Source organism: Salvia splendens, chromosome 14 (genome assembly GCF_004379255.2).
Source record: "Salvia splendens isolate huo1 chromosome 14, SspV2, whole genome shotgun sequence".
Taxonomy (NCBI): Eukaryota; Viridiplantae; Streptophyta; class Magnoliopsida; order Lamiales; family Lamiaceae; genus Salvia; species Salvia splendens.
In genome coordinates this window covers 21,621,550-21,648,957 of record NC_056045.1, presented here as the reverse complement: position 1 = coordinate 21,648,957, position 27,408 = coordinate 21,621,550, and the positions used below count along the sequence as shown (strand labels likewise).

The following is a 27,408-nucleotide window of genomic DNA, read 5'->3' as shown; positions in this document are numbered from 1 at the left end:
GATCAGATTGCTAGCGATAAAAATTAACATATGATCAGTTCAATATATAATGATGAAAATAATTGTATTTATAGAATGTAAAAAAAATTAATTATAATAATTTTGAGATATATACTTAAATTCCAACCTAATTAAATAGTACTCGCTCCGTCCTATAATAGATGACACACTAACACACTTCTTCATCAGGAGTTGAGGCTGAGGTAGAAGGGATCTCTCTCTCTCAAACCAACAGCCACCAGCATTTGCAAGTGAAGATTCTGCCTGTATTTTATGTTAGAAATGTCAATTTTTTTTTATCCATTCTAGCTTCATTCTTCAAATTTTGCTAGGATGCCTAATGTATGTAGCCACATATTTTTACTGTTTAATTGATGTTTGTCTCCACTCCAGGCTATCTTTATCTCACTTATAATCGAGAGAGAGAGATACTACACATTTATTTATAAACAATAATTTCTATAAGTGGAGCGGAGAAAGTGATGTATACAAAGATAGAATAGAATGCAAGTTAGCCATTTACAAAACAAACTGCCACTTTGTGCATCAATAACATTAAGAGGCAATTTTTCCTTTAATAGTACGAGTCTTTGTGTATCAATGGCCATCCTTCAAACATGTATTTTCCAGTAAGACTGTACAAATTAGCTATATCGGATGTTATAGCTATACAGAGCCGCGAAAGTAGAGCATCGACCACCAAGTTCTGCTACCTGTCTTTCGCCTCCTCCATTCGAGCATTTTGGGTTTTCAAAACACCGCGAAAATGTACGGGAGTGGATGTCATTGTTCATCATCAAGAACCCGATTGCAGTGGGTGAAGAGACCTCTGTTTTCCTCTGATGAAGAATGTGAGCTCAGCAGGGGCAACCACCATTTTCAACCATTCTTGCAGCTCTTCGCCTTCTACTTTCTCATTTTCTACAGTCGTATATATATGTCAAACATTCGGATTCAGAAGCCTAGTTATCAATCAGAGCATTTCATTGGCAATACCTTCGAGGTGGGCGCCCAGACCCTCCAAGATTGTAGGATTTGCACGAACAACGGAGAGTGCCACGTCAAGTGCTGATTGCAGTAAGGCTGTAACCTCTCTTTGAACAAGATCCACAAGGGGGCCCTATCAAATTGAAAAATAATGCAATCAACATTTGGAATTATGAAACCAAAGATAATTGACTAACAAAGAGACATAACGGAAAGTGCAGAGTAATACTTGTTCCCTTCCCCACGGTGATCCGCCAGAGTCATCCATTCCACCACCAGAAAGAGTTGCCAATGAGACGGGGCCTACAGTTTCGTTGAGGCCATACTCGGCCACCGCCTTATATGCCATATCGGTCGCTCGTCGAATGTCATCAAGTGCACCCGTTGATACACGCCCAGAGTAAATAAACTCTTCTGCAGCACGTCCGCCAAGTAGAGTAACAAGTCTCCCCCGCAGCTCATCGATGAAGAGCAAATACCTATCTTCAGTGGTTGGAGGGGTGTATGTAAACCCCAGCGCTCCTCCAGATCTTGGCAATATGCTCAGCTTCTGATGAAACCAAAACAATCGACAAAATTAATCATGTTACTGTTCTCATGCCTATTACCATACTCTATTTCTCCATGTCACAGGCAGCAGCAGCAATAACATTGACAGTGTGGTTAAGAACATAAATCAGCTCAACTTTTTCCAAAACAGTCGACCCTAAACTGACTCTGGAGGAAAACTTGCAAGAGCGAAACTGATAGAACTATTATTTGAAGAATGCCATAAAGTTATTACCTCAACCCGAGGTTGTCCAGAAAGAAGATTTGCAACAGCGGTTCCGACCACTGCATGACCAGGCTTCATGGCGTGCAACAACGGCTTTCTCACTGCCCTGCAACTTGGTTGTCTTCTTTTCAATACCCTGCAGCATAGTTTAAACCGTCAAAGAGACATATAAAACCAAAATGAAGCATGTGACAACAATTCCTAGGAAACATGTTAACTTGGTTTGCAATGATTCGCTCACTGATAAGAATGGTAAATGCCCCTTTAAGAAAGGAAAAAGCTGTGCATATTTACCGCTATCGATCGCTCAACCGCTTGGATGAAATCATCTTTTTCAACCACGGATTTCTCACTCCTTCCTGCCAATAAAGCAGCTTCATTTACCAAATTTGCAAGATCTGCCCTGCACAATATCCAAAAGATGGCAAAACAAAACTTCAGTAAAGTCTTTTAAGGTGAACAAAATGAATCAGGAATTCTGAGGAAAAACAAACCCAGTAAATCCCGTGGTCATTGAAGCAATATCAGCAAGATTAACATCTTTTCCCAGAGGAAGTTCTTTCTTGGAAACATGGACATCCAAGATAGCTTCTCTTCCAGCCCGATCAGGTGTTTCAACCTAATGACCGAATCATGCATCTTATTATACAGACAACTGGAAATGCCTAAAACTGTACCATTCTTAAAAATGAAAGCTATAAAAACAAAATCTAGAAATCTAGTTACCGTAACAACTCGATCAAATCTACCGGGCCGACGAAGTGCAGGATCTAGAACATCTGCTCTATTAGTTGCACCGAGTACAATCACTGCTGAATTACTATCAAATCCATCCATTTCCTGCAGTACTTCTCTAGTAAGTGTATTTCAGCTCAGCAGAATGTCAAAAGTGCTTCAGAAAAAAAAAGAAAGCTAGATTTCAGAGCCTTACAGTGAGAAGCTGATTTAAGGTCTGCTCCCGCTCATCGTTGCTCACAATACGGAATCTACCATCACGGCTCTTGGCTACAGCATCTATCTACATATCAAGGAACTGGTAATCAGAAACTTGTAACTGATCATTCATCGTGAAGGAGCAACTAGGGAGAGTAAGGATGAACCTCATCAATGAATATTATAGATGGAGCCTCCTTCTTTGCCCTAGCAAAAAGATCTCTTACACGAGATGCCCCCATACCAACATACAGCTCTACAAATTCACTTGCAGAACAGCTGATGAAAGGGACATCAGCCTCCCCAGCAACAGCTTTTGCTAAAAGTGTTTTACCTGTTCCTGGTAGACCAACCTGTAGACAAATGAGGGTTTGATTTCCACTTGATTCAGTCATTTCGGTGCATGGAAAATCATTAACAGAAAAGAAAAAGTTTTAGCTAATTAAAGTAAATTGAAACATAACAATCTATTTCATTACAAATCTAATGAATCTCCAGATAGTATATATCTAAGAAATATTCTCTCTGGATACAGAAAGCAAGTTTCTGCTAAATTGCTCAACAAAGGAAGTAGTATAATTCTATAATATATCTACAAGCTATCTCCAGTAAATATTGAAAATGACATAGCACCCAATCTCAGTTTTCATTCATGTTTGTGATTTTCTATTTGCTACCAGAGTAGAAGAAAACTCACCAAGAGAACACCTCTAGGAGGGCGTGCACCCAGTTTTATATACTTATCTGGATTCCTGAGAAATTCCTGGACAAAGAAAACAAGAACATTGAACAGTGAACCATTTGAGTCCTCCCTACAAGGCTAAAATGCCAAAGTGAAAACGTACTGGATTAGCATGATTTACATAGGATTAGAATTTTATGGAAAGTCTAACATACCACAATCTCTTCCAGCTCCTCCTTTGCCTCATCAACACCAGCAACATCAGCAAATGTAACAGCTTCCCCTTGTTCAGAAACTTTGGCTCCCCCGGAATTTCCAGATTTTCGATTCCTAAGCTGCCCTGGTGTATGCTGTATTTTTGCCCATTATTTTTTTTTCCTTTTACAACATATAAGCAGCATGATTATTCTTACCTGAGAAAAGCTTACAGGGAACCGATGAAGAAGCCCTGCTAGCACTGCAACATAGAATAATGCTATCTGTAAAACAGAAAAAGGAAAGAGCAAAATCAAATCTCATAAGTAGAATATACGTGAAGGGTGATGGCATAAAACAAACAGAAATTAAGGAACACATAATCTTATTTTATTTTCCTGTGACCTTACTCGATCCCGATGATCACCAACAAAAAAACATACTTTTTGGGTTTATAGGAGTATTATATTTTGAAACTAAAGATATGACAAAATTTAGCAAAGTAAGCCCTTTGGAGTTTCACTTCAGCAATCACATTTACTTGCGAACTGTAAGCAGTACATAGGACCCAATCAGCTATCAAGTTTTTTAAGCATTCGAAAAAATCGAAATTTATATCAGAAGTAGCTAAGGAGTATTCAAAGTATAGAAGGAGCAACGTATTCCATACATAAAAACATCTCGCATCACGATATTTTTTTCAAAAAGATTGGAACTTTATTTTCATAGTTATTCAAAATCATGTAGAACAAACCCCTCAACATTTGGCAGCAAACTAACCAAGACACAAATAGACTAAAATAAAAGCACCAACTCACCAATGCAGAATTCAAGAATCCCCCAGACCTCTTATTCTGGGATTACATTTCTAATACTCCACATCTGATCTATACATCATCCCTTCGCTCATAGGTGGAGGCGTGATGTCAACCGGGGCATCGTGGTGGTGTACACTCTCTCTTCGTGGGGACATACGTCACAGACTCTCACCAAAGATAGAATCAGAGTCCGACTGAAAATTGACTATATCACCTCAGCAACCCCACTCTCCACAGCCTCACTGTCCTCCCCATCTCACCTCAACTTTACACAATGATCCGTGCACACCATCAAACTCAATTCTAACCTTTGCACCCTCCGATTCCCATTTATCTTCTTTTTCGCTAGAAACCACTGTACGCACATTAACAAAAAGTGGTACGGCGTCTCGGCTCCGACCCCCCCCTGGTAGCGTGAAATCACAGCCTCTTCAGCAATATTATCTTCACACAAACAAACATGATCAATACCCCCAATCGAAATGAGCCAAAACCCCCCTCCCTGAGGCCTGAATTCATCGGCTGCACACTTCCATTCCCGATACCATTATTCCGCCCAACCCATATTATTTTCCCCTGCTTTTTTCCCTCCGGCTTCTTGACGTCCCGTCGAGTTTCACACCCTTTGAAATCCTCAATTTTATAGAACCGGGGAAAACAAGAAGTACAAAATGAGTGATCGATGTTGGAATAGTATTGGAGTCGCTCGACTGAGAGATCACGGCTAGTGGGAGTGGGTCATCGTCGTCGCCCTCATCTCCATTGATATTGGGGCGGCACGAAGGAGCTAGGTATTGGGGCGGCACGGAGGAGCTAGCGGGGAGTTTTGCGTTGGTGGCTGCTGCAGGCTGCCTGCGATGTCGGAGTTGATGTGAGGTTGAATGGTGTAGGGTGCAGCTGAGTAGTGCGACGCTGAACGGAGGGGCTGGTGGACGCTGAACGCTAGGTCTGGTGGAGGACGCATTGTAGCGTGTGAATCGCTCAAGCGACGTTTGTTTGCATCCATCCGAGAAACCAATTGCTCGACAGTTGTAGTCAAGTGCTCAAGCTGTGAAACCAAGGCAGCTCACTATAGGCTCGATTCCAAATTCATTCTCATCGGATCACGTGCCACGCCGAGAGGCTCCATATGGCCGACACTGTTGTGAGGCGGTTGGTAGGAAGGCGATGGTGGCTGGAGGGGCTGGTAAGGCGACTGTGCAGCGGTGTATAGCAGAGGCTCGTCTAGTGGGTAAGGTTCGGGTCACAGGTAGGACACCGAAGAGGGCCTTGGCACACTAATGGGAGGCGCTGGAATCGGGCGCCTAATGGGAGGCCATGATATTGGGCCTCCAAAACAATTGGGGGTAGTGCCGCCGGATGAATAGTCTCCATGGGGATATTTTTAGCTTTAATTATGTAATTTTAAATTTTTAGTATTTTAATTATGTAATTATGTAATTTTTAGGATTTTAATTATGTAATTTTTATTTTTAGGATTTTCATTATGTCTTTTTTATTTTTTTAATTTGTAATATTGTTTCGGTTTTTTTAATGAATTTTAATATTATGGAAATGTTTTTATTTAAATTGAATAATAGAATGGTAGGACACTTGTGCTCGTCCTTGCAGAAGAGCACAGCTGTGGGTGTTGTGCTCTTGCCTAAGAGCAGACAGAAAAAGTGGGGTCGGGCCCACAACCGTGCTCGTTGGCAAGAGCACGGTTGTGGGTGCTCTAAGGGTAAATGTCGATTTTGGTCCTAAACATATCACCAAGTACGAATTAGTTTAAAACATTAATTTTTTGGAAAACGCCCCCATAACAAATGAAATCCTTGCCGATTCGGTCCTTTTTTATGGTTCCGTCAATTTCTGATGGTCAAACGTCGATTAGCGATTTTTTGACCCGATTAGGCTTAATCGGAGATTATTAGTCACCTAATTATTTTCTAATTATTTTGCTAATTAAATTATTTTCTAATTTTTTTCCATTCCTAACAAAATCAAAATAGCGCGATCATTCCACACTCCAAAATCAGAAACCAATCGACTCCCCAATTCAAAAGTGAAATTGAAAGGCGGCTGGAGCCCGATTCTGACGGACACCATTCCTCCTCCGAAGCAAATGGAAGAAGTCTGTCGGCGAACCCTAGTTGTGACGCGGAAGTCGAGCTTTCTCCAATAGCAGAAGTCGAGCCTGATGACGAAGTCCCCCGAAAGAAGATGACACAAGGAAGGCAATGACGAACTGTAGTTCTTCCAACTATGACCGTCGAGCTCCGTCGTTCAATTTTCCAGAAATCGACGAGGATTTTTTGACATCATTAGGCAATGGCCTTGAATTCAATTGTAAAATGTTTAGATACTATTTGATCTTGCTTATGAATATGATGGACTAGTATGACATTTATCGACAAGGATTTCATTTGTCAATAGGTCGTTTTTCAAAAAGTGAATGTTTTAGACCAAATTCGTATTTTGATCATATGTTTAGGACCAAAATTAGCATTTACTCATAAATATATACTCCTTATGTTCCTTGTTAATATAGTCATTTCTTTTCGGCATGAGTTTAAGAATAATGTATTAAATGGATGGTGAATAAAGTAAGAGAAAATAAAGTAATAGAGAGAATTACTTTTTGCCAAAAGTAGAAATGACTCAATTAACTTGGAACTTCCCAAAATATAAAAATGACTATATTAACATGGAATGAGGGAGTACTTCTCAATTCATTTTAAACCTAAAGACTAAAATTAAAACGTATTTAAATGGAATCAAGACAAACACACTTATTTGGACAACAATGAAGAGTATATCAAGTGTTGACACTTTTGAAAAATATGTTTAAAACAATCCTTCATATCTCTCTACTAAAAAAAAGTAAATCACACTTTTAGAAAAATAATGAATCGATAACTCATAATATTCAAAATATCAAAATTATGACCATAACAAAATTCAATTGATAAACTACACAAAAATAACATTACATTAATTGGTTGAATTAACATTATTACATTAATGATAGCCCTTTCAATGTTGGAGCGTTTATCTCTCTATTTATTGCACTTTTAAATTTGGCTTGTTGAAACATAAAACATCTATTCTACTTTTTATGCTACTTTACAATTCTCAATAATGCAAATTTTCTTTTTTTGTAAAAATATACTCCCTCTGTCTCAATAAATATGAAACATTTGGTTTCCGGCATGAGATTTTATGCAGTGTTTTTTTTTTGGTAAAAATATACTCCCTCCGCCCCATTTTAGGAAACGTTTTATTTTTAGTGGGACAACTCAAAAAGGAAAACGTTTCATTTTTAATGGGACAGAGGGAGAAGTCTAATCACTTTCCATTATTTATCAGGATCGTGTTGATTTTACGCTCTCACGCAGCTGATCATTGATCTTGTAATTTTACGCCTAGGATAAGCTGATCACGTCTCCTAGGCTCTTCTCACCAACCCCTCACTCCTACAATCGCATAGTAAGCTCGGGTTTGGCTTCTAAACACATTCAACACACAAGATCCACCCCGAGCTATCCCCTTATCAGTTTTAGCTTAGGGTTTCTTATCTATGTTAGCTCCCTACTCCAAGTTAAAGAGACATAGAAGTTAATGTTTTACCGGATTAAGTTTACTAGTAAAACCCAACACGGATAGAAATAAAGACATAGATAAGAACCAAAACATGGAAATCTATCAAAACATAGTCAGCGAGTCATATTTACAAGCTCCCCTAACAAACTAGAAGCAATCCCTAAAATTAGGGGTGTGCATTCGGGTTTCGGTTCGGTTTTTTGCCAAAACCGAAAAACCGAATTTAGTTCAAAATCTAAAACCGAACCGAACCCAAAAAACCGAAAAAATCAAAACCGAAAAACCGAAAACCGAACTTAAAAAACTGAAAAAACCCGAACAAAACCGAAAAACCAACCCGAAAAAAACCCGAAAAACTTGAAAAAAAATAAATATAATATAAATATATATTTATATATGTGTATTTTATTTTATTTTATATATACTAATAGAATATTTATATATAATATAAAATTAATAATACATATAATATATATTATATAGTAGAATATATTAAAAGAATATATATTATATATACTATAATATATTAAATTAATAGAATATATATATAATTTGTTTTTTCGGTTTTTCGATTTTTTTCTTCGCCCGAACCGAACCGAACCGAAAAACCGAAATTTTTTTATTTTTAAAACCGAACCGAAAACCGAAAAAACCGAACCGAATTTCAAAATTTCGGTTTGGTTCGGTTCGGATATTCGGTTTCCGGTTTTTTTGCTCACCCCTACCTAAAATCTAGCCACTCATAGTAGGCAACAATACAAGATGAGGAGTAAATGCTACCATATGAGGCTTGATTTTAGGTGGAAGGGGGCTTGATCTTTTCTCTCGTTCCAAAAATGGCTCCATCCCTTCTTTGGAAGTTATGCCCTATCTATTTAAATAGTTAGGGCTCAAAAAACAGGTCCAGTAACATTTGCCCGGTCAGGCGATCTGCGACTTAGAAAACGCCCGGTCGGGCGTTTTTCTGACTCTCGACACAGGTTGGGCATTTAGACGCCCGGTCGCGCGTTTTTCACTACATTGCGCTGTCTTCGTAAAACAGTTGTATCTTCTTCTATCGAGCTCCGATTGAGGCGTGCGAGGTATCCACGCGAAGATCTTTCGAAGGTGAATTCAATGGTGGACTTGTAGAAACATTTTAAATTAATCTGAATGGCTGATTACTAATCAGATTCAGACCTTTTTCCTTTCTCCTCTCTGTCTTTGAGCTTGGTCTTTTGTCCTACAATATATCAAAATAAGTCCATTTTTCACCTTAAAAAGTATTTTAAGACAATGCAATATAGGACTACAATTTGATTCACACCAAGTACTTAATAGTATTTATTAATTATAATATATATTTTACCCAACATGATCACCTATAGGTAAGATATTTAGATTCTCCATATAAAATCAGTTGTATCCATAACAATTAAATGCTAAATCTTAATTTCAACAATAGTACTATTAGTAAACCAAAATTTGGTAGTGGACTATTTTATTTTGTTTGAACGACTACTTGTTCGATCAACTCGATTTTGTAGGTTAATTATCTCATTGCAAATATACATATATACATGAATTTATTAATTCATCATAAGTGATCAAATATTATTTTTTGTGACACCACTTAATATATTTATAACGTAAGTGACAATATAAATATACAAAAAGTAATAAATTGTGTAAATGGAGATAAATATTACTACTATGTATGTTTCGAGTTAAGATTGTTATAATTCTTCACTCACTAAATGACTCAATTATCTTCAAACTTCCTATAATAGAAAAATTACTCAATTAACATGGAACGGAGGGAATATAACATCTCAAACCCGTTAGGCACTTTTGAACTTGATGGGACTCCAAAAATTGAGCAATACAATGTTCCTAAAATGTGCAAGAAAATGTTGAGAGTATGAGAGAAAATGGAGAATGCTTTTGTTGGTGTGTAATTCATCCACAACTCTATACCTTTTATTAGTGCAAAATTAGGACACGAGTGATTATAAAATTAAAATAAAATAAATTATAAAATTAAGACAATAGAGGTTATATTGTATTCATCTTTATATATTAGCGGTTACCCTAAGTTTTATTAGCGTTACTTAATAATCAAATGTTGAATATAGCTATGGATAACAAATATTCAATTTCATACCCTATATTTATAAATATTTAAACTGATATCCAAAATTTATAAATATTAAAAATTAAAGTCAAAATTCACATTTTATATAGTTATAGATCATTATAGACGACACATTAAAATGTGGGTAAATACTACTACTATTAGATAAAACAAATCTATTTTAAATTTCAGGGTATAATATTAATAAAATAATTGTTACTTTTGAGGTGTATTAATATCACTGGAATATCATTAAATACAACCGTTTTGATATATTATAATGGCGGTTTAGTATTAGGAAATATAAAAAAAATGTTGTGGTGATCTTTTATATTATAATTATAATTTATTATAATGCTGGCACAAAAATAAACGCTTATAAAAAATCTAAAATAGAATAGATTTTGAGATATCATTAAAATTATTTTCCTTATTTTATTGCATATAACTACCTCCGTCCCATAATATAGGAGTTATATTTATCCTTTCGTCCGTCCCACAATAAAAGTCACCTTTCTTAAAACTAATACCCACGTCAAAGGTGACTCCTATTAGGTCATAAGAAGTATGGTATCGCCATAGAAATATTTTCTTAACAAAACTTTATTTTTACATAAAGATTGTTCAGCGACCATGTATGATTCGGTATTGCGTTGAAATTTGAAAGAGTAAATGTCAATTTTGGTCCAAAATATACGATCAAAATATAAATTTGGTCCAAAATATTCACCTTTTGTAAAACAGGTCCATAACAAATGAAAATGTGGACGAAGTAGTCTTTTTTTATAGTTTCGTTACGGTCAAAGCTAATTGCACAGTGACATGACATCAGTTTTTTATGAAACCATAAAAAAAGATCAATTCGACAATAATTTCAATTGTTATTGACTTTTTTTAAAAAAAAATGGAGGTTAGCTTTGGAAAACAACTCTTCCAAATCTTCATTATTGTCGTTTCAATTAGAAAAATTCTTTCCCAAATCTTCATTATTGCCGTTAAAATTTGAAATCTATCACTCCCAAATCTTCATTATTCGCTCATCTCGGCTAGCTCAAATTCTTGAATGGTGAACGAATCAAGGACATCCTCTCTCAAATGATGCTCAACGAGAAAATCGGAAAAATGACTCAGATTGAGCGCGTGTTGCCACTCCTTCCGCCATTAAAGACCCCTCCATAGGTCAGTTTCAACTGATACCAGCTATCCCAAAATTTCTAATATCTTTCATTAGTTACGTAACCTAATTAGAAGAAATTGTTTGTCCGTAATGACACTTCGCTCTGGATTTTTGATGCTCTGCTCCGCCTTGGAAAAATTTAGTTAATTTCGTCAAACGATTTTGATTCTTGTTTGCTCCTTTATGTCTGGGATTTCAGATTATTCATTCAAATTAGGTTGAATTTTCAGTTTTCAATTGAAGGTCTTGGTATAAGGTTTAGGGTTTGTGCAAAGGTAAACGATTTTGATTGCATTTTTGTGTTTGGATCTGTACAGGGTGTGTACTGAGTGTTGGTGGGAGTGGGCCTTTTGACAATGCCAAGTCCTCAGATCGGGTGGCCTTGGCCGACACTTTCCAGAAGGGTGCGCTGCTGTCGCGGCTTGAGATCCCAATGCCCTATCAATCGTTGATGGTAACAGCAATGTCTATGTGGCTACCTTATTTCTTCACAACATAAGCCTTGGAGCTACCAGATTGACTATAAAAGCAACATCTTGAATTTTACATGGATTGTGTGCTTGTAGTGATGCTGACTTGATCCGGAGGATTGGTGGTGCAGCTAGCGGAATTCACTACACTTTTGCTCCATGTGTTGCTGTGAGTTTTCCTTCTGTAACCATCTGCGTTTTCGCTCTTTATATTGCTATTGAATTAGTTCTTATGACTGCATCTTTCCTTTTATAAAACTGATTTTAATAGTTGGTAAATTTATAACTTGGAGAAATATAAATGTTGTAAGAAAATTGCCTTTAGTTTTCTGCATGAGGCTTTGTCCATAGCTGTTTATGACATCGATAGGATGATAGCCTGAACGTTCCCTGCTTTCCTTCCTTTATCTTTATTAGTACTATTGTTATGCATTGGTATTTGGTCATGATAAAGGCTTGTTGTAAGTGGAGTCTTAGAGATAGTCTATCTAGTAGAGTTTTAGTAGAAGTGGAGTCTTTGTAATTGTTATAAATAGCTCTTCATTGAAAGAGCAATGTGTCTTTGGGGAAAATTAGAATAGGACGATAATCGTAGGAAACTAGTTTAGGCTAGCTGTAGGGCCTCAAATTTGAGGATTATTTCTTGTATTCAGTTTTCTTATCTAGTACATTTCTTCTTCTTGTTCTATCGTTTATTTTTGGTATCTGTTCTTTCTCTTTCTCTTCCTATTTCGGTTAGTTTCCAATAGCAAACCATATTATCTCTATCAATTTGGTGCATGAACGATTGTTTCCAACCTGGAATTCGGAAAGGCAGTTGAAGATCCAGCAGACTTGCTAGCAGCCTTCCATTCAGTGCAGGCTCTAGTTATGCATTGGTATTTGGTATTCCTACTTTCAGCCAACCCTCTGCCACTGGCCCCTGCTTGCGACAGGGGCCCCATCCTGCCCTTTCCCTCCAGCAGCCAGTGGATAATCCACAAGTAGCAGCCAACCACTGCTCCCACCCTTGCCCCAGCAGCAGCCTCTACAGACCATAGAACTTGTCCGACAGTCTGCGTCAGCCCCTGTCGTGGCTATCGTTGTTGTTCCTCGGCCGGCAGCAGCCTCTGTCTCAACCCGGTTGTCCGTCAGCCATTCTCGTTGTAATGAGGCATTGCATTCGCTGCCCAAGAAGCAATTCATGGCCATAAACTTGAGCAAGAAGAGAACAGTTTTTTGGGAACTCTTCGTTCAGTACAGTGCTTCTAGATTCTGTGGGTTAAAATTGTTACCCTCCTTTCATATTTTGTGTGGTCCTCTGTTTTGCATGCTGACATTTTCTCTAAAGCATGATGTAGAACAATAAAGCATAAACATATGTGGAAAAGTATATAGACATAGTAGAGAGAAGTAATAGGTATATTTCATTACTTTCATAAAGTACATATATATAGTTCAAGAGACTAAGTCTGACTAGGACAAGTGACCATTGTGGGATACTGATTCTATAACACATGAGTATGAACCCTCTGTTCGATTTCCACTCCAGCCTTGCCCTCAAGGATGTTTTGACAGCGGAAAGTACTGATATCGAGAGGATGACAACCTAACCTTCCCTGTTTTCTTTCTTTATTGTTTGTTATTTTGTAGTTGCAATAAAGTCTTTTTGTTAGTGGAGTCTTACATATAGGATAATGTAGTCGAGTTTAGTAAAATTGGAGTCTTTGTATAATTGTTACAAACAGCTCTTCATTAGAAAGGTTGTGTCTGGGGAAAATTATAATAGGACGATAGTTAATCGTAGGATGGTTGTTTAGGCTAGCCTTAGACCTTAGTGCCTCAATTCGAGGATTATTTCTTGTACTCAATTTTTCTATCTAGTATTTTAACTTCTTGTTCTATCCTTTAGTAACTGGAGAAAGATTGAAAAGAAAAAACAAATGAACAAAAACCAAAAAATTGAAAAGAAAAAACAAGTCAGTTTTCAGATTAGCGGCAAGGAAAGCGACAAGAGGCATGAGGATTAGGGTTAGGATTTCGTTCCAAGTCAGTTGGTTTCCCATTAGGTTTTATTCAGCTTTCGAAGTCAGTTTCAGATTAGGTTTCCCTTTTCAAGGCTTTTTTTAATTAGGAGTCTTTTGATGACCACTTCACCCAACGCCTGCAAGAATCACTCCTGCTCCTGGACGTCAAACTTAGATCTAGTGCGGATCTGTCGATCTCTCAACTGTCCCTCCAATCATTCCTGCAACACTGGCCTCGGATGCGACAAATGCCTCTAGCCCCCCTTGCTTCAAGTTTACCTTCCCCCAACGATGGCCCTTTTGTCGTTTCACGGTACCTAATGTGTTGGGATGGCTAGCCCGCACTAGTAAGTTTTTTATGGAGAACAAAGCCCTCGATGCACAATGAATGGACCTTGCACTCATCGCCTTAGCTAGACCCGCATTACCGTGGTTTCAAATATTCCGCCATCGTTATTCGTCCATTGTGTGGTATCAATTTGCGCAAGAGCTCTTGATTCGTTTTAGCGATGATGCCGCTTGTGATTTATTCGTTTTATTCGGATTAAATCACAACATTTGAATCCAACCTCTTGCAACTTCTTGATCTCAAGGACAACCAATTTCTCGGAGTTTTCTTTGGCATGTACCAAGCTGAATCTTCGAGCTCAATTTTGAGACCCGAGCATTCACACTTACCTGAGAGGTTGAGATGGAACGTCTATGCTCAAGAATGACATAATTCACCAAGTATCTCATTTATGTTGAATCTACGAATGAGTGCTGAAAGGAACGGGGTTTCGCACGCGTGTCGTAGGCGCGTGTCCCTTCCTATTCAACAATATTTATAAGTTTCCACTTTCCAAAATACTATTAATTAGCATATGGTAAGTTAGGGTGTCGAACCCACGAGGAACGGTAGTATCCGTTATGTATTTCCACACTTAGAAAGGTTTTGGTGATGCCGCCACGCTCTAAATTGAGGGTGGGAACTAAACTACAAAATGCAAATTACACTTGAGCTAAGATTGGGAACTAAAAGAGAAAATAACATGCAAGTGAAACAAAGCATTTAAACTGGAACGCAGACTGGGCAATTTGACAAACTGGCCAAGTTGACAGAAATAAATGCAGCAACGAGAGCAATTAACACTTGGTGAAAATAAGAACATTTCGGAAATGAAAATAGAGCAGCAACTTGCATGAACATTCCTAAGTTTAGAAAGCAAAAGAAACTAAGTTAAAAGCTAAGGAAAATAAACTAAGTGTTAGCTACTAAACAAAGCCTAGAAACTAGGAATGTGACCTTTAAAAGTAGCTAAACTAATTAAGTCCTAAAAGCTAAACTAAATCACATGTAAATGGGAGGTGGAGTGCAGAACTTAACTAAGCTAAATGGCTGCCAAAGTGAAATGAAAGCATGTACTTGTTGTCTCCCAACTTCTATTACCCAAGGTGTAAAACCATTGGATAAAAACCTACAACTAATGGTCCTTTCACTTAACTTCTAAAAGCTGATATCTCCTCTAAATCCACACCATAAGGCACGAAAATTAAGTGAGAGGAATGACTAATTGGCTTCCACACAACTAACTAAGCAAGAGAAACACAAAATCAACAAGTAAACTAGCTAATCATGCATTGAAAACACCAAATTAAAAGCTGAAACTTAAAGAATCATTGAGGAAGATAAAGAAAGCTTAAGAACACTTAAACATGGTGGAAGAACACTCAAAAACCGAGCTCATCAAACTCATGCCAAATCATACGAAAATCACACCCGACAAGGTGCCGAAAACACACAACACATGGCTGATTTTTTTGAGACTTTTCTAACTCCTTATCAACGTTTTTTTAACCATAAACTAACTAAGAAAATGTTTGAGAAACTGATTTTAAAAGCTTGAAAGAAGTTTTAACTAAACAAGAACATAACCAACCCTAAAACTAAACAACAAGCTAAACAAGAGCTAAACTTAAAGCACATTAAACACAAACACTTAGAGAAATTACTACTTGAAATGAGCTTTTAAAACAAGAACCACAACAATAACTAAGAGTGAGATTGATGCAAAAGAACTCCAAAAGTTAAGAACAAGCAACTATAGAAAATAAACACTACAGCTAAATTACTACTACTTCAACCCATGGTGAACAAAGATTTTGGCAGCCTTGAAGTTGAAATCTCTCTTCTTAAGGAAGAGAGGAAAGTTTCCTAGAGAGAGAATAAACTAAAACTAAACTAAAGCTAAGTGGTGAGTGATGAGTTGTTCTTGGGAAGTTAAGTACTTTTAATACATATATCCAATAAAAGATATTTTCCCTTCTTTTTTACTCTCCAAGGGCAGATATGGGTGAGTGTAGCAAGTGGGATTTGTCCTTGATAAGTGTGTGGAAGTGGCTTTAATCATTTTCCCGTCAGGTTCAAACTGGCCAGTCCAACAGCTTGGGCAGTTTGAGTCTTCTTTGCCTTCTTCCTTCACATTCTTCCATTTCATGTCATTTTGCCCTCTTTCTTGCATGCTTTCCTCTTCGTGCCTTCATTAAGCAGCTTCCGAACTTAATGATCTATACCCTGCCAAAAAGCATCTTTTTTCATGCAAATATTCAACTAATAAGTGCGAAAAGTGATCATTTCCGAGTGACAAAAACTAGCCTATCAAGTGCTCTATTATATTATACTCCCTCCGTTCCATAGTAATAGAGGCATTTCATTTTGAGCACTCGTTTTAAAAAAATGATAATAAATGGTTAAAGTAGAGAAAAAGTAAAGTAAGATAGAGAAGAGTATTATCTACCATATTCTCTATCTTACTCTACTATTTCTCTACTTAACTATTTATTATCATTTTTCTAAAATGATAATAAGTCATTTAATCATTCTTGTGCTAGATAATACCTATTTTTGCTGTGAATCTAAAAATGTAAAGGAAAATAAAGAATGTGTTTATTTCATCAAATATATAAATAAGAATATCATTCATTCACACTAGAGATTATCCAAATTCTAATTAATTATGTTGGAAAACTGTTAAGGATAATCTCCCTAACGTGATGCCGCGATAAAGATTAGAAGTCCCGAGAGGCGAAATCCCGTCGACAACTAGGGTTTGCGAGAACGTAAAAATAAACAATAAGAAGTAGGCGAAATTTCTGATGTCTTTTTATTGATTTCCGCGCCTATTTATAATCTAAGGACCCTAGGGTTGGTTCGACTTACGGCCCGGGAAAGAACCAACAAAGAAAACCCGGAACGGAGCTTATAAATCGCTCGACCCAATTGCTCAAAATAATAATAAAAACCGAATAACCGAGTTAAAAAAAATAGAAGATCCTATTCTACGAGGCCTTTCATCGCGCCTTACTTGGGAACATAATCCCCGAACCTTACAGGCGGCTTGGCTCTCCTGGCTGACTTCCTCTGATCCCTCCGTTCCCTCCGCGACGGCCGTCCGCGCTCCACCGTCTCATAGTTCAGATCCGGGGCCTGTAGTTCCTCCGGACCCTCTTCCTCTCCGGCGATGTTGGGCTGCTCCGTCTGGATGTGGGGGATAACCATATCAACTCCCCCCGATAAGAGCATCCTTGTCCTCAAGGATGAGGTTTGGATAGCGCCTGCGGACAATCACCAGCGGCTCCCACGTCGGAGTTTCTCCTACGTCATCATCCCACTGGATCAACGCCTCCTCCACTGTCGCTCCATCACGCCACACCATGCGGTTCCACACCCACTTCAGAGGTCGCGAAACAGGACGACCACGCGCGAATAAAGGTGGTAACCCCACGGCCCCCGAAGACCCACCTTGCACAAACAGTCGAAGCAGACTAACATGAAACACGTTATGTACGCGACTTCCCTCTGGCAATCGAAGGCGGTAAGCAACCTGACCAATTCGCTCCAAAACCTCATACGGACCAAAGAACCTTCGCGCCAATTTTGAGGACAGAGGCTTGGCAACCGAATATTGTCGATACTGCTGCAGTTTCAACAGGACCCTATCCCCGACCTCAAACTCCACATGTCGCCGGTGCTTATTCGCTGCCGCGCGCATCGCTCTTTCCAGATTAGCGCGCAGGGATACAATCAATTCGCCCTGATCAAAGACGCCACATCGGACGGAGTGGATTGCGACGGTTCTGCCGCCACCAACGGAGGGGGATCTCGCCCGTACAAGGCTTTGAACGGCGACGTACCTAGCCCCTCGTGAAAGAAGCAATCAAAGATAACTCCGCCCAAGGCAAGAAATTGACCCATTTGTTCGGCTTATCTGCCACGAATGCCCGTAAATACTGCTCCAGAACACGATTTCGCACCTCCGTTTGACCGTCAGATTGAGGGTGATACGCAGTTGTGAAACGCGGCTTAGTACCGCTCAGACGCAGCATATCCTCCCACACACAGTTTAGGAACACGGAATCCCTGTCCGACACCAAGGTTTTTGGAAAACCATGATGCTTCACCATCGTTTCAATGAAAAGGTTTGCCACTCTCAGAGCATTGAAATGTGGCGGTAGCGGCGCGTAATGCGCATACTTGGTCAACCTATCAACCACCACCATGATTGTAGTAAAACCCCGAGACTTTTTGTGTATAATACTTAGTCGTTTGACACTCCACACAAGCCTCCACGAACTACTTCACATCTTTCTGCACGCTCTTCCAATAAAATTGGGCAGCCAGTCGGCGAAGAGTCCTGTCAACTCCTGGATGACCAGCTTGCGAGTAGAATGATGCTCCGCGATCAAAGGCAACTTCGCCGCCGACCCCTCACCTACATAAATGCGACGACTATGATAGACCAGGCCCCCGACAAACGACAGGGACTGGCCGCCTTGCCCTTCTCGATTAACGCCTTCAGCTCCATCAATTCTGTCAAGGAATCGACCTCTGCCCGCAATAGCTCAAAGATATCCGGTACTAGATGAGCTGCCAGGGTCAGCAGCGCGGTCTGAGCCTGCACCCGCACCCTGTTGGAGGCCCCTGTCTTGTATTCAATGCGAAATTTATAGCCCATTAACTTTCGGGCATAGAATTGCTGATCCAAAGTCTGAATAACCTGCTGCAATAATTCCTTTAAACTATTTTGATCACTTCGGATCACAAATTCGCGCCCTAATAAGTACTGGCGCCACTTCTGAACCGCCTCGACGATGGCGTATAACTCCTTATGATATGTTGATGACACCCGACGCCGCGGCCCCAATTTCTTGCTGAAGTAGGCCAAAGGATGACCCTCTTGAAGGAGGACAGCGCCCATCCTGAAATCTGACGCGCCTGTCTCAATATAAAATACTTTAGAGAAATCTGGTAGGCGCAACACCGGAGCCGATGTCATAGCTGCTTTGAGGGCCAGAAAATTATCTCCTGCCGCGGGGGACAAAGCGAAGGCGTCCTTTTTCAGTAATTCCGTCAAAGGGCCTGCTAGAGTCGCATAATGCGCGATAAACCTCCGATAATAACCTGTAAGTCCCAAAAAACCTCGCAACTGTTTAATGGAGCTTGGCACCAGCCACGCGACCATGGCTGTAATTTTCTCCGGGTCAGCCATCAAGTGTCCCTCCGCAATTAAATGCCCCAAATACTCAACTGTAGTACTGCAGAAAACACATTTGGACAATTTAACAAAAAACTGATTAGACTTCAGAATGGTAAGTACCTCGTGCAGGTGGCGCACATGAGATTCCAGCGTCGGGCTACAGACTAAGATATCGTCAAAAAAACGATAACAAAGGTGCGCAGCAGTGGTCTAAAAATGGCATTCATGGCCGACTGGAATGTGGACGGAGCATTAGTCAATCCGAACGGCATGCCGATGAACTCAAATTGGCCGTCGTGAGTTCGAAAGGCCGTTTTGAAGACGTCATCCGTGTGCATCCGAATCTGATGGTACCCTGAACGCAGATCCAGCTTGGTGAAAAATCGTGCAAACCCCAGCTCGTCAAACAACTCATCCGAGGTGGGTATAGGACAATGATCAGGCACCGTAGCAGTGTTTAGGGCCTTGTAGTCAATGCAGAATCGAAACGTTCCATCCTTCTTCCGAATAAGCAAAACAGGAGATGAGAACGGGCACTGGCTAGGCCGGATGACGCCCGAAGCTAGCATTTCCTTCACCTGGCATTCGTTTTCATTCTTATGGAAATATGGGTAGCGGTATGGACGCACATTAACCGGTTTTGAGTTCGGAAGTAGGTGAATGCGGTGGTCGAAGGGGCGGGTTGGTAGCATGCCCGTCGGGGAGTGAAAGACGGCCTCATGCGATCGCAAAACCGAGAGAATCATGGGTCCCAGGTCAGGCGGAAATTGGGACCCAGGTCAGGCGGAAATTGGGACTGGACGTGACCCGCCTCCTGGTCCTCATTTCCGGGAACCGCTACCAACTCAGACATCATAGCCTCTCTTCTCAACGACAGTAGGCTGGCGACGGTCTTGAGCGAAACCTGCTGCGCATTTGGTGAAGATACTTTCAAACAAATAGGCACCCCATTGCATACAAACTCCAAAGTCCCATCCACAAAATCACTAGGGACGCGTCGCATAGATTTTAGCCAAGCCAAGCCGAGCCGAGAATTACATCTGGCCCATGAATCGGAAGGATGTGCAAATCAATCAAGAACACGTGTGACTGAATCAGCACACGAGTTTGCAAGCTAGCGTGCGAACATACCAACGAAGCACCATTTCCCACATATACACGGAATGGCTTAACTGCCGTAAGCGGAAGCGCGAGCCTCTGCGCCACTCTGGGATGCAAGAAATCATGAGAGCTGTCTGTCTCGACCAGAATGACCACCGGATCAGCCCCGATTGTACCTCGCAGCTCCATCGCCTCCGACCGCTGCTTGCCGTCTAGCGCATAGATATGCAAAAGATCTGCCGTTATCACCTCTGGTGGTTCCGGCTGATCATCAGATGTATCCGGTTCCTCCACCTCACTCTGCATCGCCACCCATATAAGCCAAGAAGGACAAGCGTGAGATGGCATCCACTTCTCCTCGCAAGAAATACATACGCCGCGGCGGGTACGATTTGCCTGCCAAGCTGCAGTCATGTGGATAACTGGAAGCTTCGAATATTCAGGCCCCTAGCGTAAACAGGCTTCGTCGCCGGCTGGGACTGATGCTGCTGTTGTGGGACAGCCGACGTCGGCCCTTTCTGATCTCTGGGCGGCCAAGGGCGGCGCTGGGAACCTGATTGAGGTACGGGCTTCTCACTGCTGCCGTCAAACTCTATAGCAAGAGCCATCGCGGCCGCTACTGATCTCGGATGGTGGTGTTTGACCTGGCTTCACACTGGTTGTTGAAGACCCGCTACATAGATAGGTAAAAAAGTGGACTCAGGGACATTAGGGATTCGATTCCGCATAGATTCATAAGTCGCATTGTACTCAGCCAGCGAACCCGTCAGAACCAGTTTTGCAATCAAGCCAAGGTAATCCTCAAAACACTGCGGATCAAAACGTCCCCGCACATCCTCCAAAAAATCGCTCCAGAGAACAACCGGGTTGCTGGCACGATAGTTAAATACCCATTTCGCTGCCTGGTTGTCAAAAAGCATGACCACATAGTGGAGACGATACGCCTCAGGCATCATCAGATGATCAAAATAGTATTGAATTCTAGCAATCCAATTCACCGCATCCGACCCATTGAAACGCGGGGGCTTCATCTTCACGTCCCGCAGTTCGTCCCATGCTCGGTGACCCCCGTTATTATGCCACGCTGGGTTATCCCACTAGGTAGACAGACGATACGTGGCAGGTTCCCGGTGGCTCCCACGAGGGCAACAAACCCGACCCCGCCTGTGATCCGGCCTCCAAAACACCCATCTGACCCGGCATCGAGAAAGGGGTAGGCATTGAACTAATAGGGGAAAAGCCTCCACTTATCCCTGCTAGCAACCGCGGCTGCTCCCCTGAGCGAAAAGCCAGCATAGTTGGGATGGTCGTCACGACCGATTGAGTAGGAATGGAAAGCGGTACCGAGCGAGGCATGGCATCGGTAAACCAATGAGAGGGGAGACTCAAGCTCTGCGCTGGGTCCGATCGTGGTGGCACCAAACGGCGATCAAAATCATCCATCCGCGTTTCAAATCGTGCTGAAGAGGCCAGTATATGCTCAAACATCGTGGCCACCGGCTCCGATCCCTGAACGATCGACCCTGACGGCAACCCCACGCTGATCGGTGGAGCGGAGAACTGGCTCACTGGTAACCCCTCAGAACGTACGGCATCAGACGTGACAAGGTCCATGAGTTCAGTGAAAGCACCAATTTGTTAAGGATAATCTCCCTAACGTGATGTCGCGATAAAGATTAGAAGTCCCGGGAGGCGAAATCCCGTCGACAACTAGGGTTTGCGAGAACGTAAAAATAAACAATAAGAAGTAGGCGAAATTTTCTGATGTCTTTTTATTGATTTCCGCGCCTATTTATAATCTAAGGACCGTAGGGTTGGTTCGACTTACGGCCCGGGAAAGAACCAACAAAGAAAACCCGGAACGGAGCTTATAAATTGCTCGACCCAATTGCTCAAAAATAATAATAAAAACCGAATAACAGAGTTAAAAAAAATAGAAGATCCTATTCTACGAGGCCTTTCATCGCGCCTTACTTGGGAACATAATCCCCGAACCTTACAGGCGGCTTGGCTCTCCTGGCTGACTTCCTCTGATCCCTCCTTTCCCTCGGCGACGGCCGTCCGCGCTCCACGGTCTCATAGTTCAGATCCGGGGCCTGTAGCTCCTTCGGCTCCTCTTCCTCTCCGGCGATGTTGGGCTGCTCCGTCTGGCTGTGGGGGATAACCGTGTAAAAAACACTCCATTTCCTCTCACAAATGGTAGCACTGCATATTAGGCTCAATATTCGAATTACAAATCTTTGCAAATTTGGTGTAATAGATCCACCATTCAATTGAAAGAGACAAAAAATATAATTTATCATTACCATTTAGATTAATAATATATAAGAAAATAATGAATAATTACCCGATGCCATTTGATTTATGTTTCAGGTAGCCAAAGGACTTCCTAAAACAAGGACAACTCCCTATATATGGCCATTTCATTCCTCATTATCTTGCCTTGAATACTTAGGTCGGGAACTAACTTCTCGACAGACATGCATTCCATGATGTAATGGATATGTTGAAATACCTTGCACATATGCATAAAGGACTCTTGAGTTCTAGTAATGACTAGATATAATGGTCTGCGTAATTGATCCTTTTGTCTTGAATCAATTATATCAAATGTTCTCTTAAAATTCTCTTCTATTCCATTGAATGTTTGGAAATGGCCTCACTGATCTATAGCCTCATAAATGTACCCCAGCGGGCTTACCCGCAATATCAACCATTCTCAGCACTTCGACAAGAGGACAAATCAATTTGAGTGCGTAGACGACATGCCTCAAGTAATTTTCATATATGATTGCATAGTAGGCTAGTAGCTGTTGCATTTGTGCTAGGTATCTCTTCTGAACACCAACTATTTCTCCATTTATTACTAATGAACATTTTTTTTTATGTATGGTCCTCTATGGGATGAAAGAAGTGGCAAATTGTATATCATCTCATCATATCTAGCACACTATTATTGTAAATGAAACAAGTCAAAACTATAAATTTTCTTATGACTTACTTGACAAGTGGTATTTTACCAAAATTCTCAAGCATCAAATCAATGCAATGTGTTGCATGTGGAGATCAAAACAAATTGGGCTTCTTCACTTGCAACATCAATCCAGCTTTCTTGTAATTGGAAGCATTATCTGCACAATCTGGATCATAGTATGCTCTTCGACATAATCAACCATCTCTTCGAGCATCGGCAACAAAGCATTTGCATCTTTCACAATATCAGAAACATTATTGGACCTGATGAAAACTGAACCATTAGGAGAGCTCACCATGAAGTTGATAATGTCACTTTGAAAAACTGAGTCACGCCACCCGTCAGATATAGTCGAGCACCCATAGATCGCAACATCGACTTCTTTGTTATGCAAATTCACTCTTAACGCGTGGTAACTCGGTGGCCTTATGCCTGGACCAAACTATCCAGAAGATTCAAAAATAATCTTGAAACCATCATAATTTGAAACCAGCATAAATTTGCAGCATAAATTTGCAGCATAAAATGATAAATTAAGTGTCATAAAACCATCTATCATAATTGCTACAAACTTACCATGCAATTCTTTTTTGCAGAATATTTTTCTGTCTTTTGTTTTCTTCGTGCTCAACTTTTGTGTTTAGACTTCATTGGTGGATCAGGGTTGAAATACATATCCAAAGCACATTTTTTTTGATGCTTTTTTAGTTACGTTGATCTACTAGTAACATCTTCTTCCTAAAAGCCTAACTCTTCAAAATCTAGTGTACTTTGTGAATTTTATGCCAACATAAAAGATGTGTATTTAACCCTGATGCAGCAAAAAAATTGCAAGCACAAAAGTTGAGCAAAGAAAAATTAGAATACAATAAATGAAGTCTACAAAAGAGAATTGCATGATAAGGATTGCAACAATTATGCTAGATGATTTTATGATGCTGGTATACCATTTAAAGTTGCAAACTATAAATGTTTCTTCAAGAGTGTTATCGAATCTTATGGACAATTTGGTCCAGTCATGAAGCCACCAAGTTATTATGAGTCGAGTGCGTTTTTTCCTTAATAAAGAGGTAAATGTTGTGAACGATATCCTAAAAACTCATCTGTGAGTGGAGACTTTACGGGTTTTTGATCAATATCTGACAGGTGGCATGGCTCAGTTTCTCAAAGAGCCATTATGAACTTCTTAGTGAGTTCTCCTAAAGTTCAGTTTTCATCAAGTCCATTGATGTGACTGACATTGTGAAAGATGCAAATACTTTGTTGTCGATGTTTGAAGTGATAGTTGATTATGTTCAAGAGAAAAATGTGATCCAAACAGAGAATGTTTCCAATACAAGAAAACTGGTTTGATGTTGCAAATGAAGTAACCTATATTATTTTGGTCTCCATGTTTAACCCATTGCATCGATTTGATGTTTGAGGATATTGGTAAAATACTACTTGTCAGGGAAGCCATAAAAAATAGGTTTGACTAGTTTCATTAATAGTAAAAGTAGTGTGCTAGTTATGATGAGAAAATATAAAAGTAAAAGGGCCGACCATCGCCAAATTTGTTACTTCTTTCATCCTATTGAGGTCTATCCATAACCAGTAGCAAAATCTAAAAAATGTTCACTAGTGATGAATGGAGAAATAACCAGTTGTAAAAAAACACTTACCAATAATGCAATTGAATGAAAATTATTGGAGGCATGTCGTTTATGCGCTCAAGTTGGCTTGTTCTCTTGTCGAAATGTTATGGATCGGTGTAAAGAGGCCATTTCCAAGGCATACAATGGAAAAAAAAAGTTTAAGATAGCATTTGATATAATTGATTCTAGATGGAACGATCTATTACATGCTTAAGCTCATTACTTGAACCTGGGAGTATGCAAATATGCAAGGTATTTCTATATGTCCAGAGGTCATGGAATGCATGTACGCTTGTGTTGAGAAGTTGTTACCAACCAAAGTATTAAAAGCACGATAATGAGGGATAAAATGGCCAAATATAGGGAGCTATCACTGTTTTTGGAAGTCCTTTGGCTATTTGAAATGGAAATCATTTGGACCTATTAAACCAAATTTGCAAAGATTTGCAATTCGAATATTGAGCCTTACATGCAATGCTACTGGTTGTGAGAGGAATTTGCAAAGACTTGTACCTATTTAATTGGATAAATATTAATCTATCATATATAAGCATTCAAGCAACATACGAAGACAAATATAATCATGAAAAGACACTATAACCAACTTAAGTTTTCTCTGAAATGGCTTCATCTGCAGCCTTTCAAGTTAAGTTCTCTCTTCAGATTCATCGCCTTCACGACTTTGATACTTTAGTTGCTATCCACTAAACACGATTTGCATAAGCCACTAACTTGGTTTTACACATTATTCATAAAACTTAAATTTTTATGATGATGACCTCGATGGTCATGTGCTTGATTTATGGAATGCTTTTTCCAAAATCTGTGTAGTCCAAAATTCCATTTATTTAGATTGTTTGACTGATTAGAATAGTTAACTTGCAGAGAAAATTTTGTTGCATGTGCAAAGCATTTTGTTGTAGATTTTAGAATACAAGTTCTATTCTTGTTGATTTCTAGTTTTGGTTATGGTGATTTCTTGACTTATTGCTTATTATCTATCTCGACTCCTATTTAATACCCTCTTTTTTTTTTCTTTTTTTTCTAGAGTTTCCAGCTGTAACATATGTCTATGATTGCAGAATATGGGACCTCATTTTTTCTAGAAAGACGCCGTTCATTTCGTTTTCATACAGCCGTTTCCTTCTCTCAGAATATGGGACCTTGTTTGCCTACCAAGCCATCATTCGTCTCCTTTTCATCCATCTCTCTCTCTCTCTCTCTCTCCTGCACGTGCATGTGTTGCATATCGGTGAATTGTCATGTCATTTCCTCGTAAGCAACCATGTCAAGACCTTGAATATAGCAAGATTCTTTGCCTAATGATCTGTTTCTTTTTTGTATTCTTCCTGTGCTTTTGTTTTTGAGTGTAAGGAAGCAATTTTACTAACGATTTCGAATAAGACAGGCACTACGATTTTGGAAGCTATAAGGGAAGTTGTTGGGGCCAAAACTATGAAGAAAATCCATCTGGAAGTTCCTTTGACATTGTGGTCGTGGGCGAGGGTCCATATGTGGAATCTGGTGGCGACAGTTCAGACTTCAAGATCCCCTCCAATGGAGCTGAACTTGCCAGTGTCGTCACTGATCAAGTCCCCACATTTGTGATCTTGATCTCCGGTAGGCCTCTGGCTATAGAGCCACAGCTATTGAATTAAGCGCACACCCTCGTTGCTGCGAAGGAGGCGAGCAGGAACGAGGGTGCTCTTGAGGTCTAACTCGTCCATGATATTAGTGGCTTAGATTACTAAGTCCATTCTTCTCTCACTTTATCTTGTTCATGCAATCTAATTATTTGCACTAGAGCTTCAAAAACTTACCTATGCAGAGCAAATCGAGTCTAAAGGAGCTTTTAATTAAAATAATAATACTTTTTTTTTCTATAAATTTCAAATATTTGTTATATTGATAGTAATAATCACCAAAAGTGTACCCACAAGGGAGAGGTGTGAATGCATACGTACGTTCCTTCATATTTAAGTTATTTACTCTTTATGTCTCCTTGATTTATGACAAAAGATGTCAATCATGCAATTTTTTTGTTATTTGTATGAAAAAACCATACTACCAATTAACATCAAGAATAAACCACTAGCCAACCCTACCCTACCCCAAACTCACCCAAAAATCAAAGGGCAAAGTTGGTCTTTACTTTGATTCATTATAGCAAAGAAGAATCAGAATATTAGCCAAGAATAGAGATAAATACCAATTGGGTAACCGAAAGTTTAAGGTTCTAGGACTATTTATATGGTTGGAACTGGTTAAGTAGATAATATATTGGAATAAAGTTGATTACTTTGTGCTACAACTTGTGCAATTTCTTTATTTTTCATTCATACATATAATTGGGTATTCTCATATAGATAGTTTTAAAGATGAGAAAAGAGGTGAGTCTTATTTCTAAATGTAAGCTTCTTGGAGATGGAAGTGTAACTCTACTCT

General features: G+C 39.8%; 1 long non-coding RNA gene and 1 pseudogene across 1 annotated transcript; one reads left to right on the top strand and one right to left on the bottom strand.

Moving 5' to 3' along the window:
- Nucleotides 1–429: 429 nt before the first annotated feature.
- LOC121764339 lies at nucleotides 430–4,545 on the bottom strand (annotated as a pseudogene).
- A 6,486-nt stretch (nucleotides 4,546–11,031) lies between these two features.
- Nucleotides 11,032–26,936, top strand: LOC121764650. The gene is made up of 4 exons (XR_006042581.1): nucleotides 11,032–11,264; nucleotides 11,580–11,716; nucleotides 11,829–11,901; nucleotides 26,372–26,936. It is a non-coding gene; the product is annotated as an uncharacterized LOC121764650 (long non-coding RNA).
- The last annotated feature ends 472 nt before the right edge of the window (nucleotides 26,937–27,408 follow it).